Consider the following 18,147-nt stretch of genomic DNA (forward strand, 5'->3'; position numbering starts at 1 on the left):
AGGCGTTTTTCAGTAATTTAAGAAACAACAATTCTTTGGACCACAATTTAACTGGGTTTGCGAAACTGAGAGAGAGTGCGCTCGATGAGAAACAAGTCCTGAAAAAGCTTCAAACCAAGACTGCGCCGCTTCTGATTTAAAAAAAATACAATCTGTATAAGTGACTTTGCAAAAAAGTTGAAAGAATGTGTGCGAATACTTTTTGCTGTGGTACAACAGCAACGATGTCGTTCCAAACCTCGAAACAAGGCAAAAAAGATTCAATTCTATCAAAGGGAATTGATATGTTGAACTATATCTTAACAAAATTACAAATTTTACCCATTTTGCGAAAACGATAATGATTTAAATGAAAAATTAGGAAAACACAAGACACCACTTTTTGTACTCACTCGCAAAGCGGTAGTCGATGAGAGTTTTGATGAGAGTAGACGATAAGCATTTGAGAACAACATGTTCAAACACCATCAAAAAAATGAACTAGCTTCAAGCTAGAAAACCGAATAGAATATAATTTGTTCAGTCAGTTGTTGAAATTAGACGAGAAAGAGATGAAAACTTTTATCAGGTTGTGTGGCAAAAACCATGACTTGTAAGTAACGCCTTCTATGGATAGATCGAGGCATAAATTCACGAATTATCTGAGAAATGATAAAACTCACAATTCGGTCAATGAACTATTGTTCGGAAGAGTCAATTCGGTTGCGAAAAACGTTAATGAGGAAGAATTGTTGAAACCAACCATTGAGCAGTGAAAACCCATAATTATTGTCTTTTTCATACTGCAGTACGCACAAATAAGAAAATTGGAGATCTAACTTACCTTCATTGACAAGTTCGGTGAGCTAATTGTATTTGAAGAAATGGAAATTGACAGGGACTCACTTAACTTAATGCTGAAGAAAACTCTTACGATTGTATCCAGTCTGATAAGAGAACCATTTGGGAAAAACGGAAGAAAACAAACTGTAGAGACTCCTTCAAGGCCAATGTAAAATCTAATTTCCTCTATAGAACTCACAAAGAGCACAATAAATGTGAAGTCGGTTTTTCTAAAGGTGGGTATAGATATACGCAGATGCTATGTGTATGTAGCAAGACTTATTGCTTCTATGAAAAAATGGAAATTACTTCTAAAGTTGCCTCAGCAAAAGTTTCAGCGAACAAGTTCTAGAAGCTTGTGGAGACGACTCATGGCAAATCATAGGAGAGTTCTCGATGGCGAAGATAAATTTACATTTGAAAACAGAATTTTCACAACTGAAATTTATATGGTTGCTACAAATGAGCAAATAAAGGAAGAACTTATCTAGTTTTGCCCAAAAAGTCAAGATCAAGATGATAGAACAACGATACAAAACCATTGAAATCCTAAGATTCTATGCAATTTAGAAATTGTATACACCATGGAAATTTTAACTGAGTTCACAGTTTTTTTTTCAGCTGCCGTAAACAAAAAGTACTTACAGTGATTTATTTACATTCCTTTTCAGTAATTTAAGAAACAACAATTCTTTGGACCACAATTTAACTGGGTTTGCGAAACTGAGAGAGAGTGCGCTCGATGAGAAACAAGTCCTGAAAAAGCTTCAAACCAAGACTGCGCCGCTTCTGATTTAAAAAAAATACAATCTGTATAAGTGACTTTGCAAAAAAGTTGAAAGAATGTGTGCGAATACTTTTTGCTGTGGTACAACAGCAACGATGTCGTTCCAAACCTCGAAACAAGGCAAAAAAGATTCAATTCTATCAAAGGGAATTGATATGTTGAACTATATCTTAACAAAATTACAAATTTTACCCATTTTGCGAAAACGATAATGATTTAAATGAAAAATTAGGAAAACACAAGACACCACTTTTTGTACTCACTCGCAAAGCGGTAGTCGATGAGAGTTTTGATGAGAGTAGACGATAAGCATTTGAGAACAACATGTTCAAACACCATCAAAAAAATGATCTAGCTTCAAGCTAGAAAACCGAATAGAATATAATTTGTTCAGTCAGTTGTTGAAATTAGACGAGAAAGAGATGAAAACTTTTATCAGGTTGTGTGGCAAAAACCATGACTTGTAAGTAACGCCTTCTATGGATAGATCGAGGCATAAATTCACGAATTATCTGAGAAATGATAAAACTCACAATTCGGTCAATGAACTATTGTTCGGAAGAGTCAATTCGGTTGCGAAAAACGTTAATGAGGAAGAATTGTTGAAACCAACCATTGAGCAGTGAAAACCCATAATTATTGTCTTTTTCATACTGCAGTACGCACAAATAAGAAAATTGGAGATCTAACTTACCTTCATTGACAAGTTCGGTGAGCTAATTGTATTTGAAGAAATGGAAATTGACAGGGACTCACTTAACTTAATGCTGAAGAAAACTCTTACGATTGTATCCAGTCTGATAAGAGAACCATTTGAGAAAAACGGAAGAAAACAGACTGTAGAGACTCCTTCAAGGCCAATGTAAAATCTAATTTCCTCTATAGAACTCACAAAGAGCACAATAAATGTGAAGTCGGTTTTTCTAAAGGTGGGTATAGATATACGCAGATGCTATGTGTATGTAGCAAGACTTATTGCTTCTATGAAAAAATGGAAATTACTTCTAAAGTTGCCTCAGCAAAAGTTTCAGCGAACAAGTTCTAGAAGCTTGTGGAGACGACTCATGGCAAATCATAGGAGAGTTCTCGATGGCGAAGATAAACTTACATTTGAAAACAGAATTTTCACAACTGAAATTTATATGGTTGCTACAAATGAGCAAATAAAGGAAGAACTTATCTAGTTTTGCCCAAAAAGTCAAGATCAAGATGATAGAACAACGATACAAAACCATTGAAATCCTAAGATTCTATGCAATTTAGAAATTGTATACACCATGGAAATTTTAACTGAGTTCACAGTTTTTTTTTCAGCTGCCGTAAACAAAAAGTACTTACAGTGATTTATTTACATTCCTTGTAATTTCAATTTTTTCTCTGTAAACTTGATAATCTTTCGAAGATTCAGTAAGTTTTATTATGATTCCAGCTAGACAGAGACTTGCGTCAAAAAGTTCAAACCTCATAAAGAACACATTTTAGCGCAAGTAAAATCAATTTTTACCGTTTCTTGAAGTTTTTAGAAGAAAACTAAGATAAAAACGGTTTTTTTGCAAAACTTTTATCATCGACTTATCATGAACCACAAAAACATAATATCAGGCCTTCCTTTTACAATCTGTTTGTAATAAAGCATTAATTTTCAACATTTAGATAGCGCGCCCAAGCTTTTTTGCAAAAAGCTAGAGATTTTCAAACAAAACCGCAAAAAAGTTTTTTTCTTACAATTTTCGTACCATACTCAAACACAAAGTCTGCATTAAGTTGGTTACTGAAGATAACTATGAATTTTTAATTTTGCGGCAATTGTAATTTATTATGAATAATTGTATTTAACTGTCAATATTTAACTGTGTAATAAATGTAAACTATATTAGGATGAAGTGTTTGTTTTAAACCGTCAGAGCAGGGGCGAATCTAAGAGGAGAGGGGCAGATTTTCGAAAGATTTTTTTTAAAAGATCGGTCAAGGTGATTTTTGGAGCACTCCCAAATTGCAGGCAAAGTTTGGAGGAAAAAAAGTTCGAACAAAGCGTTTTTAGGTACCTTTTGGAAAATTTTCATCAAAAAATTGCGCTGAATATCAAAATCGGATATCTTTAATTAGTACCAAAGGGGAGACCTTTGGGTCGGCAGATGCTAGAATTCCTGAGAAGAGAACAACCGCCCCTCCTCCACTCCCCCCCCTCCCCATAAATCCGCCCCTGCTTCAGAGTCGTCTAATCGAGGTGTTAGCTCGACTAGATTTGATAGTCACTTTTAGTATAGGTTCTATCTCGATATCCTTCCACTCTTTCGGGGGGTTGATTCGGTCAAACAGCCCAATCTTCTTCAGTGGTTGAAGCACTCTTAGTTTGAAATCTTCATTAACTTGCGCGAAGAACACAAAAGTAAGCTTCAGAAGAGTTCCAAGGGATACAAATATTATCAAGTCAACGTCCACGACGATCTGTCCATACATGGTTGCAGGGAAATAAGTATCATAAATTAGACCGTTGACGGAAATAATAATCCAAAATAAATAACGCAATATCAAAATAGGGGTAAAAATCATCGCGTAGAATCGTATGGATTTCAAATAGTGAATTTCTTCTTTGAAAGTCTCGTTTTCGCACGATCTATAAAATTCCGCCCTGCTGCTGATTTGATGCTCAGACCAATCGCTGGACGGATCAAAATAAAGGCTGAAATTTCTCCGAAGAAGTTCTCTTTCTCTGCTTATTTTTCCCTGAAGTTTCCTGGATGCCTTGATATTAAAATAAACTGTCGAAAGAAGGCAACTTATATAAAAAAAGTTGTTGAGCGCGAACGAAGTTGCGCAAAAACTTAAAATTATGCACGAGTTCACAATAAAGCGAAGAATGCATTCCTTTAAAATTATCATGAGAGTACTTGTAACAAAATAACCCAAGAAATAGTTTCGAATTCTCCGGCTCGAAAAAACTTTCAGATATTGTTTCATGGGTTTGCAAATACAGTAGTACCTATAGGCCGATAGCAAAGCTGGCAGAAAAAACGAAGTACTGATTGTGAAATGGGAATGGGTCGAAAATAAAATACTTCCAACAATGATTTTTAATTTCTCCGGTTTTAGGAGATGGAAAAACCTAAGGAAAAGTTCGCATATGATTGTGCTGCAACAAATAGTAATGACCCCGAAGCAAACTCCGATTTTGAGCCATTGACCTGGCTTCAAACTTGACCCTTTTGGTCTGCAGCAGAAGCATAAAAGGATATAAGAGTATAAAAATAATGCAAAAATTGCAGTCAAGAGGTCCAAAAATAGAAGGCATTCAATAATGGAGGCAAGATTCGGGCTTTGAGCAGAGTTGCGAACTTTGCAGCCAAAAAACAATTCCCATGCCATTTGCAAGACTAACTCTGCTCCGAAGTAATGATTGGTCACTTGATTAATTAATATCAAATATTAATCTAGTGTTGTGTCAATTTACATTGTTTGGTTACCCTGATTTGAACTTGGTTGACATTTATCGCACTTCAAAAGAAGCCCACAATGAGTTTAACGAATGGGATCATTAATAAACTAAATTGACCTCAACTGAAATAATGAGGCGGGTGTGGAGGTCCTATATAACATAGATCTTTGGCAATTGAGAATCTTTTAAAATTCCCGGGTCGAAGTGCTCGATTTATGCTTCGACTTTCTCGACCAAAAATTGATATGTTTCGACTTGTCGAACCAACAAAAAAAGTGTTCGACTTTGTTCGACCCAGTTCAGATATTTTTTGAATTCCTCGACCAAAGTTCGATATGTTTCTAGTTTCTCGACCGGACGTTTAAGAAAAAAACTGCTTGTTCGAACCCGCATAAAATTTTACTTTCTCGACCAAAAATGGGTATCATTCGAAAAGCTGTAGTTAATGAGACATTTATCACAACTGTATGTATATTGATAGTAAGAGTTGAAGCAAGTCAGCTTTACCAATACTCAATGTGTCAAAATATGCCAACAGACAGGACTGTTTACGAGATGAGAGTTCGACACCGATATGCAGAAATTCAAAGCTATACATAACCGATATGGCAATTTTGAAAAAATGGTCATGGCTTTCTACAGGGAAACAAGACCAGAATGCAGAATTGAGAGCTCTTTCACATCTCGAAAACAGAAGAAAATGGACTGTTTTAACGTGGACGGTTATTGTCATCACTGTAAAACAGTATTCGAAGCAATGGGATCTTACTACAAATTCTGTTCCTGTCAAGATTCTTGTCCCTCCTTAACAGATCAGGATTTTGAGCAAGGTAATGAGAAGAGAGAGATGGTAGATATGAGACGGCAATACCTAAATGAGAAAAGTTACAAAATTGAAGAAACGTGGGAGAGTGGTGGGAAAGTTTCGAAATCAATGACAAGATCAAAAGTTAGATCAGAACCCACTTTCCTTGTAAAAGACCTCTTTCTACCGCCTCAATTCCAGCAAAAGTAAAAGATGGATATCTGTTTGGCTAAGTTCAGTTCAATTTAGTTGTTCCAAATGACAAAAATCAAAAGCTGTCATTTTTCATCCAATTTTCAAAAACACTGAAGTTGGTATGTAGAAACGGTAATGAAGACTACACAAAAAATTATGCAATCGAGAACGAAATCTTACGCCATCCTCAGGTAATGCTGATATCTAGCTTCAAGCTAGAAATTGGAACACTTATAACTCCAATCTACAACTCGGAACTCACAGTTTTTGTCATTACTCTCTTGGAAAATATTTCAATAAATTTGAACAGTCAGTGATTAATGCAAGAAGAGAAGAAGATGAAAACACTTTATCAGGAATTGTAGCAGAAACAATGGATGTTTTGCGTAATTCATTCGATGAATATCAGATCATGGATAGATCCAGGCACACAATCACGAAGTGACGATGAAGTGAAGGAATGACGAAAAGACTCACAAGGCAATCAAGAAAACCATGTTTAAAAGACTGAATACAGTTGAAAAAAACTTGTATGAGGAGGAGTTGTTTAAAGAATTCATTGAGCACAGAGAACCCATTTTTGATGGATTTTTCATACTGCAGTATGCAAAACTGAGAATGTTGGAGCTGTACTACAACTTCTTTGACAAATTCTGTGATGTAAATAATTTGAAGTGTTGGAGATTAACACTATATTTAGCTTTTGCTGAAGAAAGTTTATATGATTTATCCACCCAGATAAGAGAGCCATTTGGAAAAAAATGAAGGAAAATGATTGCAGAGCAAAAATTGTGAGCAAAACTTACCGCTGCTCTGACAACAAGTCAGATTAATTTAAAATTTTGTAGTAAAGATTTGAACAAACCGGTTTTAGAAGATTCTGGAGACGGACCTATGTCAAAGTACAAGAGAGTACTCAATCAAACAGCCAACTTTAGATCATATGGTTGCAACTTATGAGCAGACAAAGAAAGTACTTAGTTAATTTTAATTCAAAAAGACAAGTTCAAGATGATGGAGTTGGTACAAACCCATTGAACTCATAAGAACTGATGCAAAGTAACTAAGTTATGAGAAGCAATGCCTTGTTTTAGAATTATGCACGATAGGGTGTTTTGATGGTTTCATTAAAAAATTGCGGTAAACTTATAATACGACTCATAACTTATAACTCATTTTTTTTATCAATGTTTCAGCAGGTTTCAGCTAGATCGAGCAACAAGTATTTCATGAACTAGATCATAAGAACTGATGCAAAGTAATTAAGTTATGAGAAGTGATGCCATTTTTTAGAATTATGCACGATAGGGTGTTTTGATGGTTTCATTAAAAAATTGCGGTAAACTTATAATACGACGCATAACTTATAACTCATTTTTTTTCCATGTTTCAGCAGGTTTCAGCTAGATCGAGCAACAAGTATTTCTTGAACTAGATTGATTGATATCGTGTTTTGAAATTTTTTATCAAAGATTCTCAATTTTGCTGATAAAAAACTCAATTGTTCCTCACACACAAAAAAAACCTGTTTGTAAATACTGGGATAGCATCTCTAAATGTCTAAATCAGTCAATATCGAGTGAGGAGCACTACTTATATATACTTATATAGTCTATTGAGCACTACTTGCTGAAAAAAAAAGACTGAGTTTATAAAAAGTAACCGAACAAAATTTTTGAAAGATTTTTTTTTTAAATCTTCCCGACGCCATATTCAGCACAACGATATAGATTTAACTCCCAGTAACGTAGCATTTAAGACAACTTGCTTGCTTCAAACCCAAATATCCTAGCGAAAAATGACGACAGGTATTTTTCTTTGAGCTCAGAACAACGATACATTTGGAGGGATATGGAGAAAAACCTTCAGAAAGCTAGCTAAAAATCGAGTTTTGTCTGGAGAAAAATACCACCCGAGCAGGTTTCAGTCAAAACAAAATTCATTTCGCTAAATTTCTGCCACTCAGGCATCACAATTAATAAAATATTGCCTCGCTATTGCGTTATCAGTTTTTCCTCGTCTTGTCACTGCAAAGTTCAGCTTTTTTCTTGTTTCATTGTTTGGCTCTATTTCCTTCCCCCCCCCACCTCACACGAGCTTCAATATATTAGTGTAACGAGTGGTTTTACGAGGTTGAGTATGAAGACCAAATATGTTTGTCGTGGCCTTATTAGTCTGTATGTAAATTTTCATAACAACTAGACAATGTGGTCAACAAATTTACATGTAAAAATTTGCAGGTGGGGGGATTAGGAAAAAGAGCCTATTGTTTTAGTAAGTTCGTTGACTTTTTGACCGATTGAAGACTTTATTTACAAAGCATGCTTGTAAAATGGAGCAGTACATATTATAAAAAATAAAAAAATCATACAAAATTGCGACTCACTTCAAAAAACTGATATGGTTTTCAAGACAAGCTTGTTCATTGGGACAATCGTCAAAATCAGTAGCGGACTTATGGGACCTGAGGCGCGGAAAACTCGGTCAATTTATTTATTTTTTTGAAAATCCAATCACCCAAACACCCCCCCCCCCCACCCGAATTTTTGAATTAAAAAAATGTCCAATTTTGGCTTTATTCGACATTACTGGATGGTGTTCGGCTTTGTTCGACTTTGATCGCTTTTACCAGACACCCTTTGTTCGATTTTGCTCGACCCTTAACAGGCATTCTTCGACTTTTTCGACCTTGTTCCATTTCAGCCCGCTCAAACAAAGATAACCCGCTGCTAAAAAATTGTTTTGAGCAAAAAGCGACTAAGTTAGACAAAAAACTAAGGCGCTAGTCATATTCCCTAAAACACCGTGAAAATGGTAGAGACGCGTAAATTGAAGTAAGCGAGATCAATACAGAGATCAATAAATTTTGGTGAAAACCAATTCTTTTTAGACCAACTTTGCTCAACACTGAAGATTTTTCCATTGTTTTTTAAACTCAAGTCACATTCCGTAGTGTTTTAAGATGCACCAGTGTTGAACCCCCTGTCGAAATCGGGAAGAGACGATAGCACTACGCCATAGCTCCTTACTTTCTCTGCGTAAAATGATCAAAGCAATATAACGGGCAAAATACGAGTTTAGTGAAACAAATTTAATTTAAAATGGTATTTTGGGGTTGAGAAAAAAATTGTTTTTAACTTTGCAAATTGAATGGTATGCGATTGGCACTCCCGATTAGCTTGTTCGTATTCGGGGGAAGCCCAAAATCTTTCGACAAAGAAAGGACTTAGTTAATTTTAATTTAAAAATACAAGTTCAAGATGATCGAGTTGGTACAAACCCATTGAACTCATAAGAACTGATGCAAAGTAATTAAGTTATGAGAAGTGATGCCTTGTTTTAGAATTACGCACGATAGGGTGTTTTGATGGTTTCATTAAAAAATTGCGGTAAACTTATAATACGACGCATAACTTATAACTCATTTTTTTCTCAATGTTTCAGCAGGTTTCAGCTAGATCGAGCAACAAGTATTTCATGAACTAGATCATAAGAACTGATGCAAAGTAATTAAGTTATGAGAAGTGATGCCATGTTTTAGAATTATGCACGATAGGGTGTTTTGATGGTTTCATTAAAAAATTGCGGTAAACTTATAATACGACGCATAACTTATAACTCATTTTTTTTCTCAATGTTTCAGCAGGTTTCAGCTAGATCGAATAACAAGTATTTCATGAACTAGATCATAAGAACTGATGCAAAGTAATTAAGTTATGAGAAGTGATGCCATGTTTTAGAATTATGCACGTTAGGGTGTTTTGATGGTTTCATTAAAAAATTGCGGTAAACTTATAATACGACGCATAACTTATAACTCATTTTTTTCTCAATGTTTCAGCAGGTTTCAGCTAGATCGAGCAACAAGTATTTCATGAACTTGATCATAAGAACTGATGCAAAGTAATTAAGTTATGAGAAGTGATGCCATGTTTTAGAATTATGCACGATAGGGTGTTTTGATGGTTTCATTAAAAAATTGCGGTAAACTTATAATACGACGCATAACTTATAACTCATTTTTTTTCTCAATGTTTCAGCAGGTTTCAGCTAAATCGAGCAACAAGTATTTCTTGAACTAGATCGAATGATATCGTGTTTTGAAATTTTTTATCAAAGATTCTCAATTTTGCTGATAAAAAACTCAATTGTTCCTCACAAAAAAAACCTGTTTGTAAATACTGGGATAGCATATCTAAATGTCTAAATCAGTCAATATCGAGTAAGGAGCACTACTTATATATACTTATATAGTCTATTGAGCACTACTTGCTGAAAAAAAAAGACTGAGTTTATAAAAAGTAACCGAACAAAAGTTTTGAAAGATTTTTTTTTAAATCATCCCGACGCCATATTCAGCACAACGATATAGATTTAACTCCCAGTAACGTAGCATTTAAGACAACTAGCGTGCTTCAAACCCAAATATCCTAACGAAAAATGACGACAGGTATTTTTCTTTGAGCTCAGAACAACGATACATTTGGAGGGATATGGAGAAAATCCTTCAAAATGCTAGCTAAAAATCGAGTTTTGTCTGGAAAAAAATACCACCCGAGCAGGTTTCAGTCAAAACTAAATTCATTTCGCTAAATTTCTGCCACTCAGGCCTCACAATTAATTAAATATTGCCTCGCTATTGCGTTATCAGTTTTTCCTCGTCTTGTCACTGCAAAGTTCAGCTTTTTTCTTGTTTCATTGTTTGGCTCTATTTCCTTCCTTCCCCACCTCACACGAGCTTCAATATATTAGTGTAACGAGTGGTTTTACGAGGTTGAGTATGAAGACCAAATATGTTTGTCGTGGCTTTATTAGTCTGTATGTAAATTTTCATAACAACTAGACAATGTGGTCAACAAATTTACATGTAAAAATTTGCAGGTGGGGGATTAGGAAAAAGAGCCCATTGTTTTAGTAAGTTCGTTGACTTTTTGACCGATTGAAGACTTTATTTACAAAGCATGCTTGTAAAATGGAGCAGTACATATTGTAAAATAAAAAAATCATACAAAATTGCGACTCACTTCAAAAAACTGATATGGTTTTCAAGACAAGCTTGTTCATTGGGACAATCGTCAAAATCAGTAGCGGACTTATGGGACCTGAGGCGCGGAAAACTCGGTCAATTTATTTATTTTTTTGAAAATCCAATCACCCAAACAACCCCCCCCCCCCCCACCCGAATTTTTGAATTAAAAAAATGTCCAATTTTGGCTTAATTCGACATTACTGGATGGTGTTCGGCTTTGTTCGACTTTGATCGCTTTTACCAGACACCCTTTGTTCGATTTTGCTCGACCCTTAACAGGCATTTATCGACTTTTTCGACCTTGTTCCATTTCAGCTTCAGCCCGCTCAAACAAAGATAACCCGCTGATAAAAAATTGTTTTGAGCAAAAAGCGACTAAGTTAGACAAAAAACTAAGGCGCTAGTCATATTCCCTAAAACACCGTGAAAATGGTAGAGACGCGTAAACTGAAGTAAGCGAGATCAATACAGAGATCAATAAATTTTGGTGAAAACCAATTCTTTTTAGACCAACTTTGCTCAACACTGAAGATTTTTCCATTGTTTTTTAAACTCAAGTCACATTCCGTAGTGTTTTAAGATGCACCAGTGTTGAACCCCCTGTCGAAATCGGGAAGAGACGATAGCACTACGCCATAGTTCCTTACTTTCTCTGCGTAAAATGATCAAAGCAATATAACGGGCAAAATACGAGTTTAGTGAAACAAATTTAATTTAAAATGGTATTTTGGGGTTGAGAAAAAAATTGTTTTTAACTTTGCAAATTGAATGGTATGCGATTGGCACTCCCGATTAGCTTGTTCGTATTCGGGGGAAGCCCAAAATCTTTCGACAAAGAAAGGACTTAGTTAATTTTAATTTAAAAATACAAGTTCAAGATGATCGAGTTGGTACAAACCCATTGAACTCATAAGAACTGATGCAAAGTAATTAAGTTATGAGAAGTGATGCCTTGTTTTAGAATTACGCACGATAGGGTGTTTTGATGGTTTCATTAAAAAATTGCGGTAAACTTATAATACGACGCATAACTTATAACTCATTTTTTTCTCAATGTTTCAGCAGGTTTCAGCTAGATCGAGCAACAAGTATTTCATGAACTAGATCATAAGAACTGATGCAAAGTAATTAAGTTATGAGAAGTGATGCCATGTTTTAGAATTATGCACGATAGGGTGTTTTGATGGTTTCATTAAAAAATTGCGGTAAACTTATAATACGACGCATAACTTATAACTCATTTTTTTTCTCAATGTTTCAGCAGGTTTCAGCTAGATCGAATAACAAGTATTTCATGAACTAGATCATAAGAACTGATGCAAAGTAATTAAGTTATGAGAAGTGATGCCATGTTTTAGAATTATGCACGTTAGGGTGTTTTGATGGTTTCATTAAAAAATTGCGGTAAACTTATAATACGACGCATAACTTATAACTCATTTTTTTCTCAATGTTTCAGCAGGTTTCAGCTAGATCGAGCAACAAGTATTTCATGAACTAGATCATAAGAACTGATGCAAAGTAATTAAGTTATGAGAAGTGATGCCATGTTTTAGAATTATGCACGATAGGGTGTTTTGATGGTTTCATTAAAAAATTGCGGTAAACTTATGATACGACGCATAACTTATAACTCATTTTTTTTCTCAATGTTTCAGCAGGTTTCAGCTAAATCGAGCAACAAGTATTTCTTGAACTAGATCGAATGATATCGTGTTTTGAAATTTTTTATCAAAGATTCTCAATTTTGCTGATAAAAAACTCAATTGTTCCTCACAAAAAAAAACCTGTTTGTAAATACTGGGATAGCATCTCTAAATGTCTAAATCAGTCAATATCGAGTAAGGAGCACTACTTATATATACTTATATAGTCTATTGAGCACTACTTGCTGAAAAAAAAGACTGAGTTTATAAAAAGTAACCGAACAAAATTTTTGAAAGATTTTTTTTTAAATCATCCCGACGCCATATTCAGCACAACGATATAGATTTAACTCCCAGTAACGTAGCATTTAAGACAACTAGCTTGCTTCAAACCCAAATATCCTAACGAAAAATGACGACAGGTGTTTTTCTTTGAGATTAGAACAACGATACATTTGGAGGGATATGGAGAAAATCCTTCAAAATGCTAGCTAAAACTCGAGTTTTGTCTGGAGAAAAATACCACCCGAGCAGGTTTCAGTCAAAACAAAATTCATTTCGCGCGGAAAACTCGGTCAATTTATTTATTTTTTTGAAAATCCAATCACCCAAACACCCCCCCCCCCCACCCGAATTTTTGAGTTAAAAAAATGTCCAATTTTGGCTTTATTCGACATTACTGGATGGTGTTCGGCTTTGTTCGACTTTGATCGCTTTTACCAGACACCCTTTGTTCGATTTTGCTCGACCCTTAACAGGCATTCTTCGACTTTTTCGACCTTGTTCCATTTCATATAGATTTGATATAGACTAAACTCCCAGTAACGTAGCATTTACGACAAATAGCTTGCTTAAAACCCAAATATCCTAACGAAAAATGACGACAGGTGTTTTTCTTTGAGATTAGAACAACGATACATTTGGAGGGATATGGAGAAAATCCTTCAAAATGCTAGCTAAAAATCGAGTTTTGTCTGGAGAAAAATACCACCCGAGCAGGTTTCAGTCAAAACAAAATTCATTTCGCGCGGAAAACTCGGTCAATTTATTTATTTTTTTTGAAAATCCAATCACCCAAACACCCCCCCCCCACCCGAATTTTTGAGTTAAAAAAATGTCCAATTTTGGCTTTATTCGACATTACTGGATGGTGTTCGGCTTTGTTCGACTTTGATCGCTTTTACCAGACACCCTTTGTTCGATTTTGCTCGACCCTTAACAGGCATTCTTCGACTTTTTTGACCTTGTTCCATTTCATATAGATTTGATATAGACTTAACTCCCAGTAACGTAGCATTTACGATAAATAGCTTGCTTAAAACCCAAATATCCTAACGAATAATGACTCGTCTTGTCAATGCAAAATCCAGCATTTTTCTTGTTTCATTGTTTTAGTAAACTCGTTGACTTTTTTACCGATTGAAGACTTTATTTAAAATGAATGCTTGTAAAATGGAGCAGTACATATTGTAAAATAAAAAAATTACAAAATTGCGACTCAGATAAAAAAAAACTGATATGGTTATCAAGACAAGCTTGTTCATTAGGACAATCGTCAAAATCAGTAGCGGATTTTTGGGACGTGGGGTTCTGAGGGGAGACAAGGTCTTAGGGCGCCTTTGGCGCCATATACACTTATTTTGAAGAGGAAGCGTGCACCTTTAAAAAGCAATTTTTTTTGTGAAAATTTTCCTGTTTTCAAAAAAAGTTGCCTGAGGCGCGGAAAATTTAGTTGCCTGAGGCGCGGAAAAAATTTGCCTGAGGCGCGGTCAAAATAATTTTTTTGAAAATCTAATCATTGAGAAATGTTTTTAAGTTAATTTGAACCTATGCGCAGTTTCTTTAATCCTTCGGCCAACCAGGCTTGTCTGTCTTTAACTTACTGCGTTTTTAGCTCACGCTTATATTAGTATTTCAATCAGAAACATCCTCGTGACCCTAGGGAGCGAGGACCGGAGCGAGTTTAACTAGAGGACGATTGAATTGTCTAGTAGTTGTTTTCATTAGTTAGTGCGGAGCGGATTTTATTGAGAGTACTCCCGTAACCGTCGATTCCAACTGGGGTGGCCGTAAGTCCTTCAAGTTCAATTGGGTCACAAGGCAGGAAAATGTCTGAGGAGCTTGTTCAGACTTTTTATGAGGTATGGGGATCGAGTAGAACACTCTCTTCCAACTACGTACAAGCCGTTCCCACGAGGCAATATGGTGTTGCGCGAAAGGAGGATTGTATTTCCATTTTATATCTTCTTCTACAAAATGTGCTGATTCGAAGTCTTTCCACGCTCGAGTGCACAGAAGAAGCTCTTTCTCTGCGCTGACAAAGTTACTTTTACTGGTACTGTTAGGCAGTTAAGTTCAATGTTGCTGAAAATAATCCTAACTTCAAGACGGCGTAATCCAACTGTATGACAGAACATAGATAGACCATAGATTGATTTTCATGATAGTTAGGCAGATAATTTACAAATAACCTCATTAAAGGTGGACAAGCATCATGTATGATGAGATGTTTTGTCTTAAATAGATTTCAGAAAACAGATTTTGTAATTTCGAGGCCCAAGTTTTTGACGATTCTAAGAGTTGATTTAGGGTAATGATGGAACTTGGGATCTAATCTGACGATGAATGCTACGGTGCGTAACAGTTTGACAAAGGAGCTGCAAGAAGACCAATTTATAACGGGTTTGAATGGTGGCGAGAGTGCGACGAGATTAGAGGTGGTATCAATAGCATCATCAACTGGACCTTTGAGTCCCATTTTGATGACTAACTCATGAATTGGACGACTGGGCCAGTCTAGGAAACTTTTGGAGCTTTTGGGTCCAGCTGCTGTCTTTTAAAAATTCCCTCGCCTAAGATGGTGACCTTAAGTATTTCGCTTACTCGGTTGGCGAGAAAAACTGGAGCCACTAGAGCACGGTCGCGCTGTCTGTCCTCCTGAAGTAATCGATTATCGGAATGCGACGTTCTTTAACAATATCCTCTTGAAACTGTACAGCCTATATAAATTAGGAACAGAGATAGCCTTCATTAGAGCTAATTGCACTTTACCCAGAATGAAGGGGATTTTTGTCTCTAGAGTATCCAAAGTGCGCGAACGAAGATATTCAACTACACAGAAGACCTCTGGCGAATTATCGTCAGATATATGCAAGTCATTTATGTCAGCTGCAGATGGAACATAGCAGCGTGGAATTGTTAGCTGAACTAAGATGGATAGGCCAGAATAATGACATTCGAGGTGTGTTTTGAACAGTTTTTCCGAACTACTGTCATCCGAATGTTGGCCATTTATTCTACACACTTTTTTTAAGAGGAGATGTCCTCTTAGAGTTCATGAAAACACCACTCCAATGGGGTTGAAGACTAAGGAGACAACGCTTTAGACCGTGCCGTGCGCTAGGTAACATTGTTTGTCAGTTCTCTATTTTCCCATCGGCTGACAACTAATATGACAAATAATATATTTTTTTTCTGGGTGTTTTAACGAGTCAAGGTAATCTTTCATATAGAATTCTAAATCACTGCAGAAACTGCTGCTGGAAAGGAAAGTTTGATTGTATCGAGCGGTTTTTCGACTTAAGGATTGTGCCTATTTGGAGAAGTAGCGAGCTCAGAATATATGTCGGGTGTAGTGGTATGTCAGCAGATAATTCATATTGATGCTTCCGGAACCTTAATAACATGGCTAGAACTTGTTTGAAGCAAGTGTGGTCCGAAGAGCCTCGATGGGGGAAATGATGAAATTTTGATATTCTATTGAGGACGCGCTTAACTTTTACCGGCATTTTGGTGTTAATCAACAATGGTGAGGATACCATTCCCTCTATATGGTAGTTGACTCAAGGATTTGAATCGCCTGTTTATCGGCTGTCTACTTGCTTGTAGGCCAGTGTGATTCGAATTCATAACGGTATTTGACCTGGTGTACCCAACTTACATCATCGATATGCTTTTCTGACTTTTATCCTGACTGTGCTTCATAAACATCTTGGTCTATTATCATTTCTACACCAGCATATCTGTATTTGGCGGGGCTTAAAGGTTCTAAGTGAGAGTTCTAAGTGAGAGTTAAAGGTTCTATCTTGTCGCCTCTAAGGTAACCTCTATGGGCGAAATCAGATGACAATAAGAATGCTTTGTCACTAATTCTTGAAGTTGCACAAGCGGAGTTTTGTGCCTTTGGTTCGGCGGACAATAATTCTACCACCCAGTCGTTCGGGTCGAAGCGCAGATCGTGTTGATAGACAAAATACTGGTTCTGGCATTTATTGAATCTAGAAAAAATGGATAAATACAGTCTTCGAGCAAACGAACGAACATGTCGTGAATATAAATAAATTATTTTAGAAGCAACGATTGATAGATAGCCAACACAAAGTTGACAGCCGAAGTTTTGTCTTTTTGATGGTTCAACAGGAAGTGGGACCCACGCCGAAGGCAATCTCATAAAAATTAGTTCAAACCTATGCGCAGTTTGCTTATCCTCCTGCCTAACGCAGCTTATCTGTTTTGAATTACTGCTTTTTTGGTTACTGCTTAAACTCCAATACCAATCAGAAACAGTACACAAGTTTAGAACAAGTGTAGCCGGTTACTGTTCAAGTAGCACAGAATGTTTCAACCCTAGTCTTATAAATTACAAAAAGATTTGTTCTGCATGTTTTACATTGTAACATCACGCATTCAGCCATAATAAAACGTGAGAGAAAAAAATTAAAAATATGAAAAAAGTAGGGAAAAGAGCCAATAGGCCAATTGCAAACACAATAGGCCAATTCTTTCAACTTTTTCAAAAAATTTTGAGTTTTTAAGTTTTTAAATCCTAACTTGGCATTACAAAACTCCAAAACTAACTTTACTCGAGTAAAACAAATCAAACTGACTTGAATTGAGAATAAATAGACTTTTGTAAGCCTGCTTAGCCTCTCTTTTTAGTTTAAAATTAGACCAACAGTTTCAAACTGGTTTTTCTCATTACTGAGAAAACTTTTTCAAAACTTTTTTCAAATGTCGTTCGAATCACAGTTGAAAGAGCTTTTTTATGATACATCATTTGACTCATTCCGATGAGTATTTGTAACACCTGATTTTGCATGGAAAACAAAAAAAAATAAAAGACACCCGAATACAAACTTTCTCCGCATTTGTCAAATGGTCGAAAAATAAGAACGTCAATACGAATTGAGCATAAATAGACTTTTGTAAGCCTGCTTAGCCTCACCTTATTAGTTTAAAATTAGACCAAGTGTTTCAAACTGGTTTTTTCCATTACTGAGAAAACATTTTCAAAACTTTTTTCAAATGTCGTTCGAATCACAGTTGAAAGAGCTTTTTTATGATATATCACTTGACTCATTCCGATGAGTATTTGTAACACCTGATTTTGCATGGAAAACAAAAAAAATAAAAGACACCCGAATACAA

At 35.8% G+C, this 18,147-nt stretch overlaps 1 protein-coding gene across 2 annotated transcripts in view; it reads left to right on the forward strand.

Annotated features, from left to right (window-relative positions):
- LOC134846552 (centrosomal protein of 41 kDa-like) overlaps positions 1-18,147 on the forward strand; it is a 604,453-nt gene that overhangs the window by 64,836 nt on the left and 521,470 nt on the right. The gene's annotated exons all lie outside the window — the stretch shown is intronic.

The sequence above is a fragment of the Symsagittifera roscoffensis genome, chromosome 5 (assembly GCF_963678635.1).
Source record: "Symsagittifera roscoffensis chromosome 5, txSymRosc1.1, whole genome shotgun sequence".
Classification (NCBI taxonomy): domain Eukaryota; kingdom Metazoa; phylum Xenacoelomorpha; order Acoela; family Convolutidae; genus Symsagittifera; species Symsagittifera roscoffensis.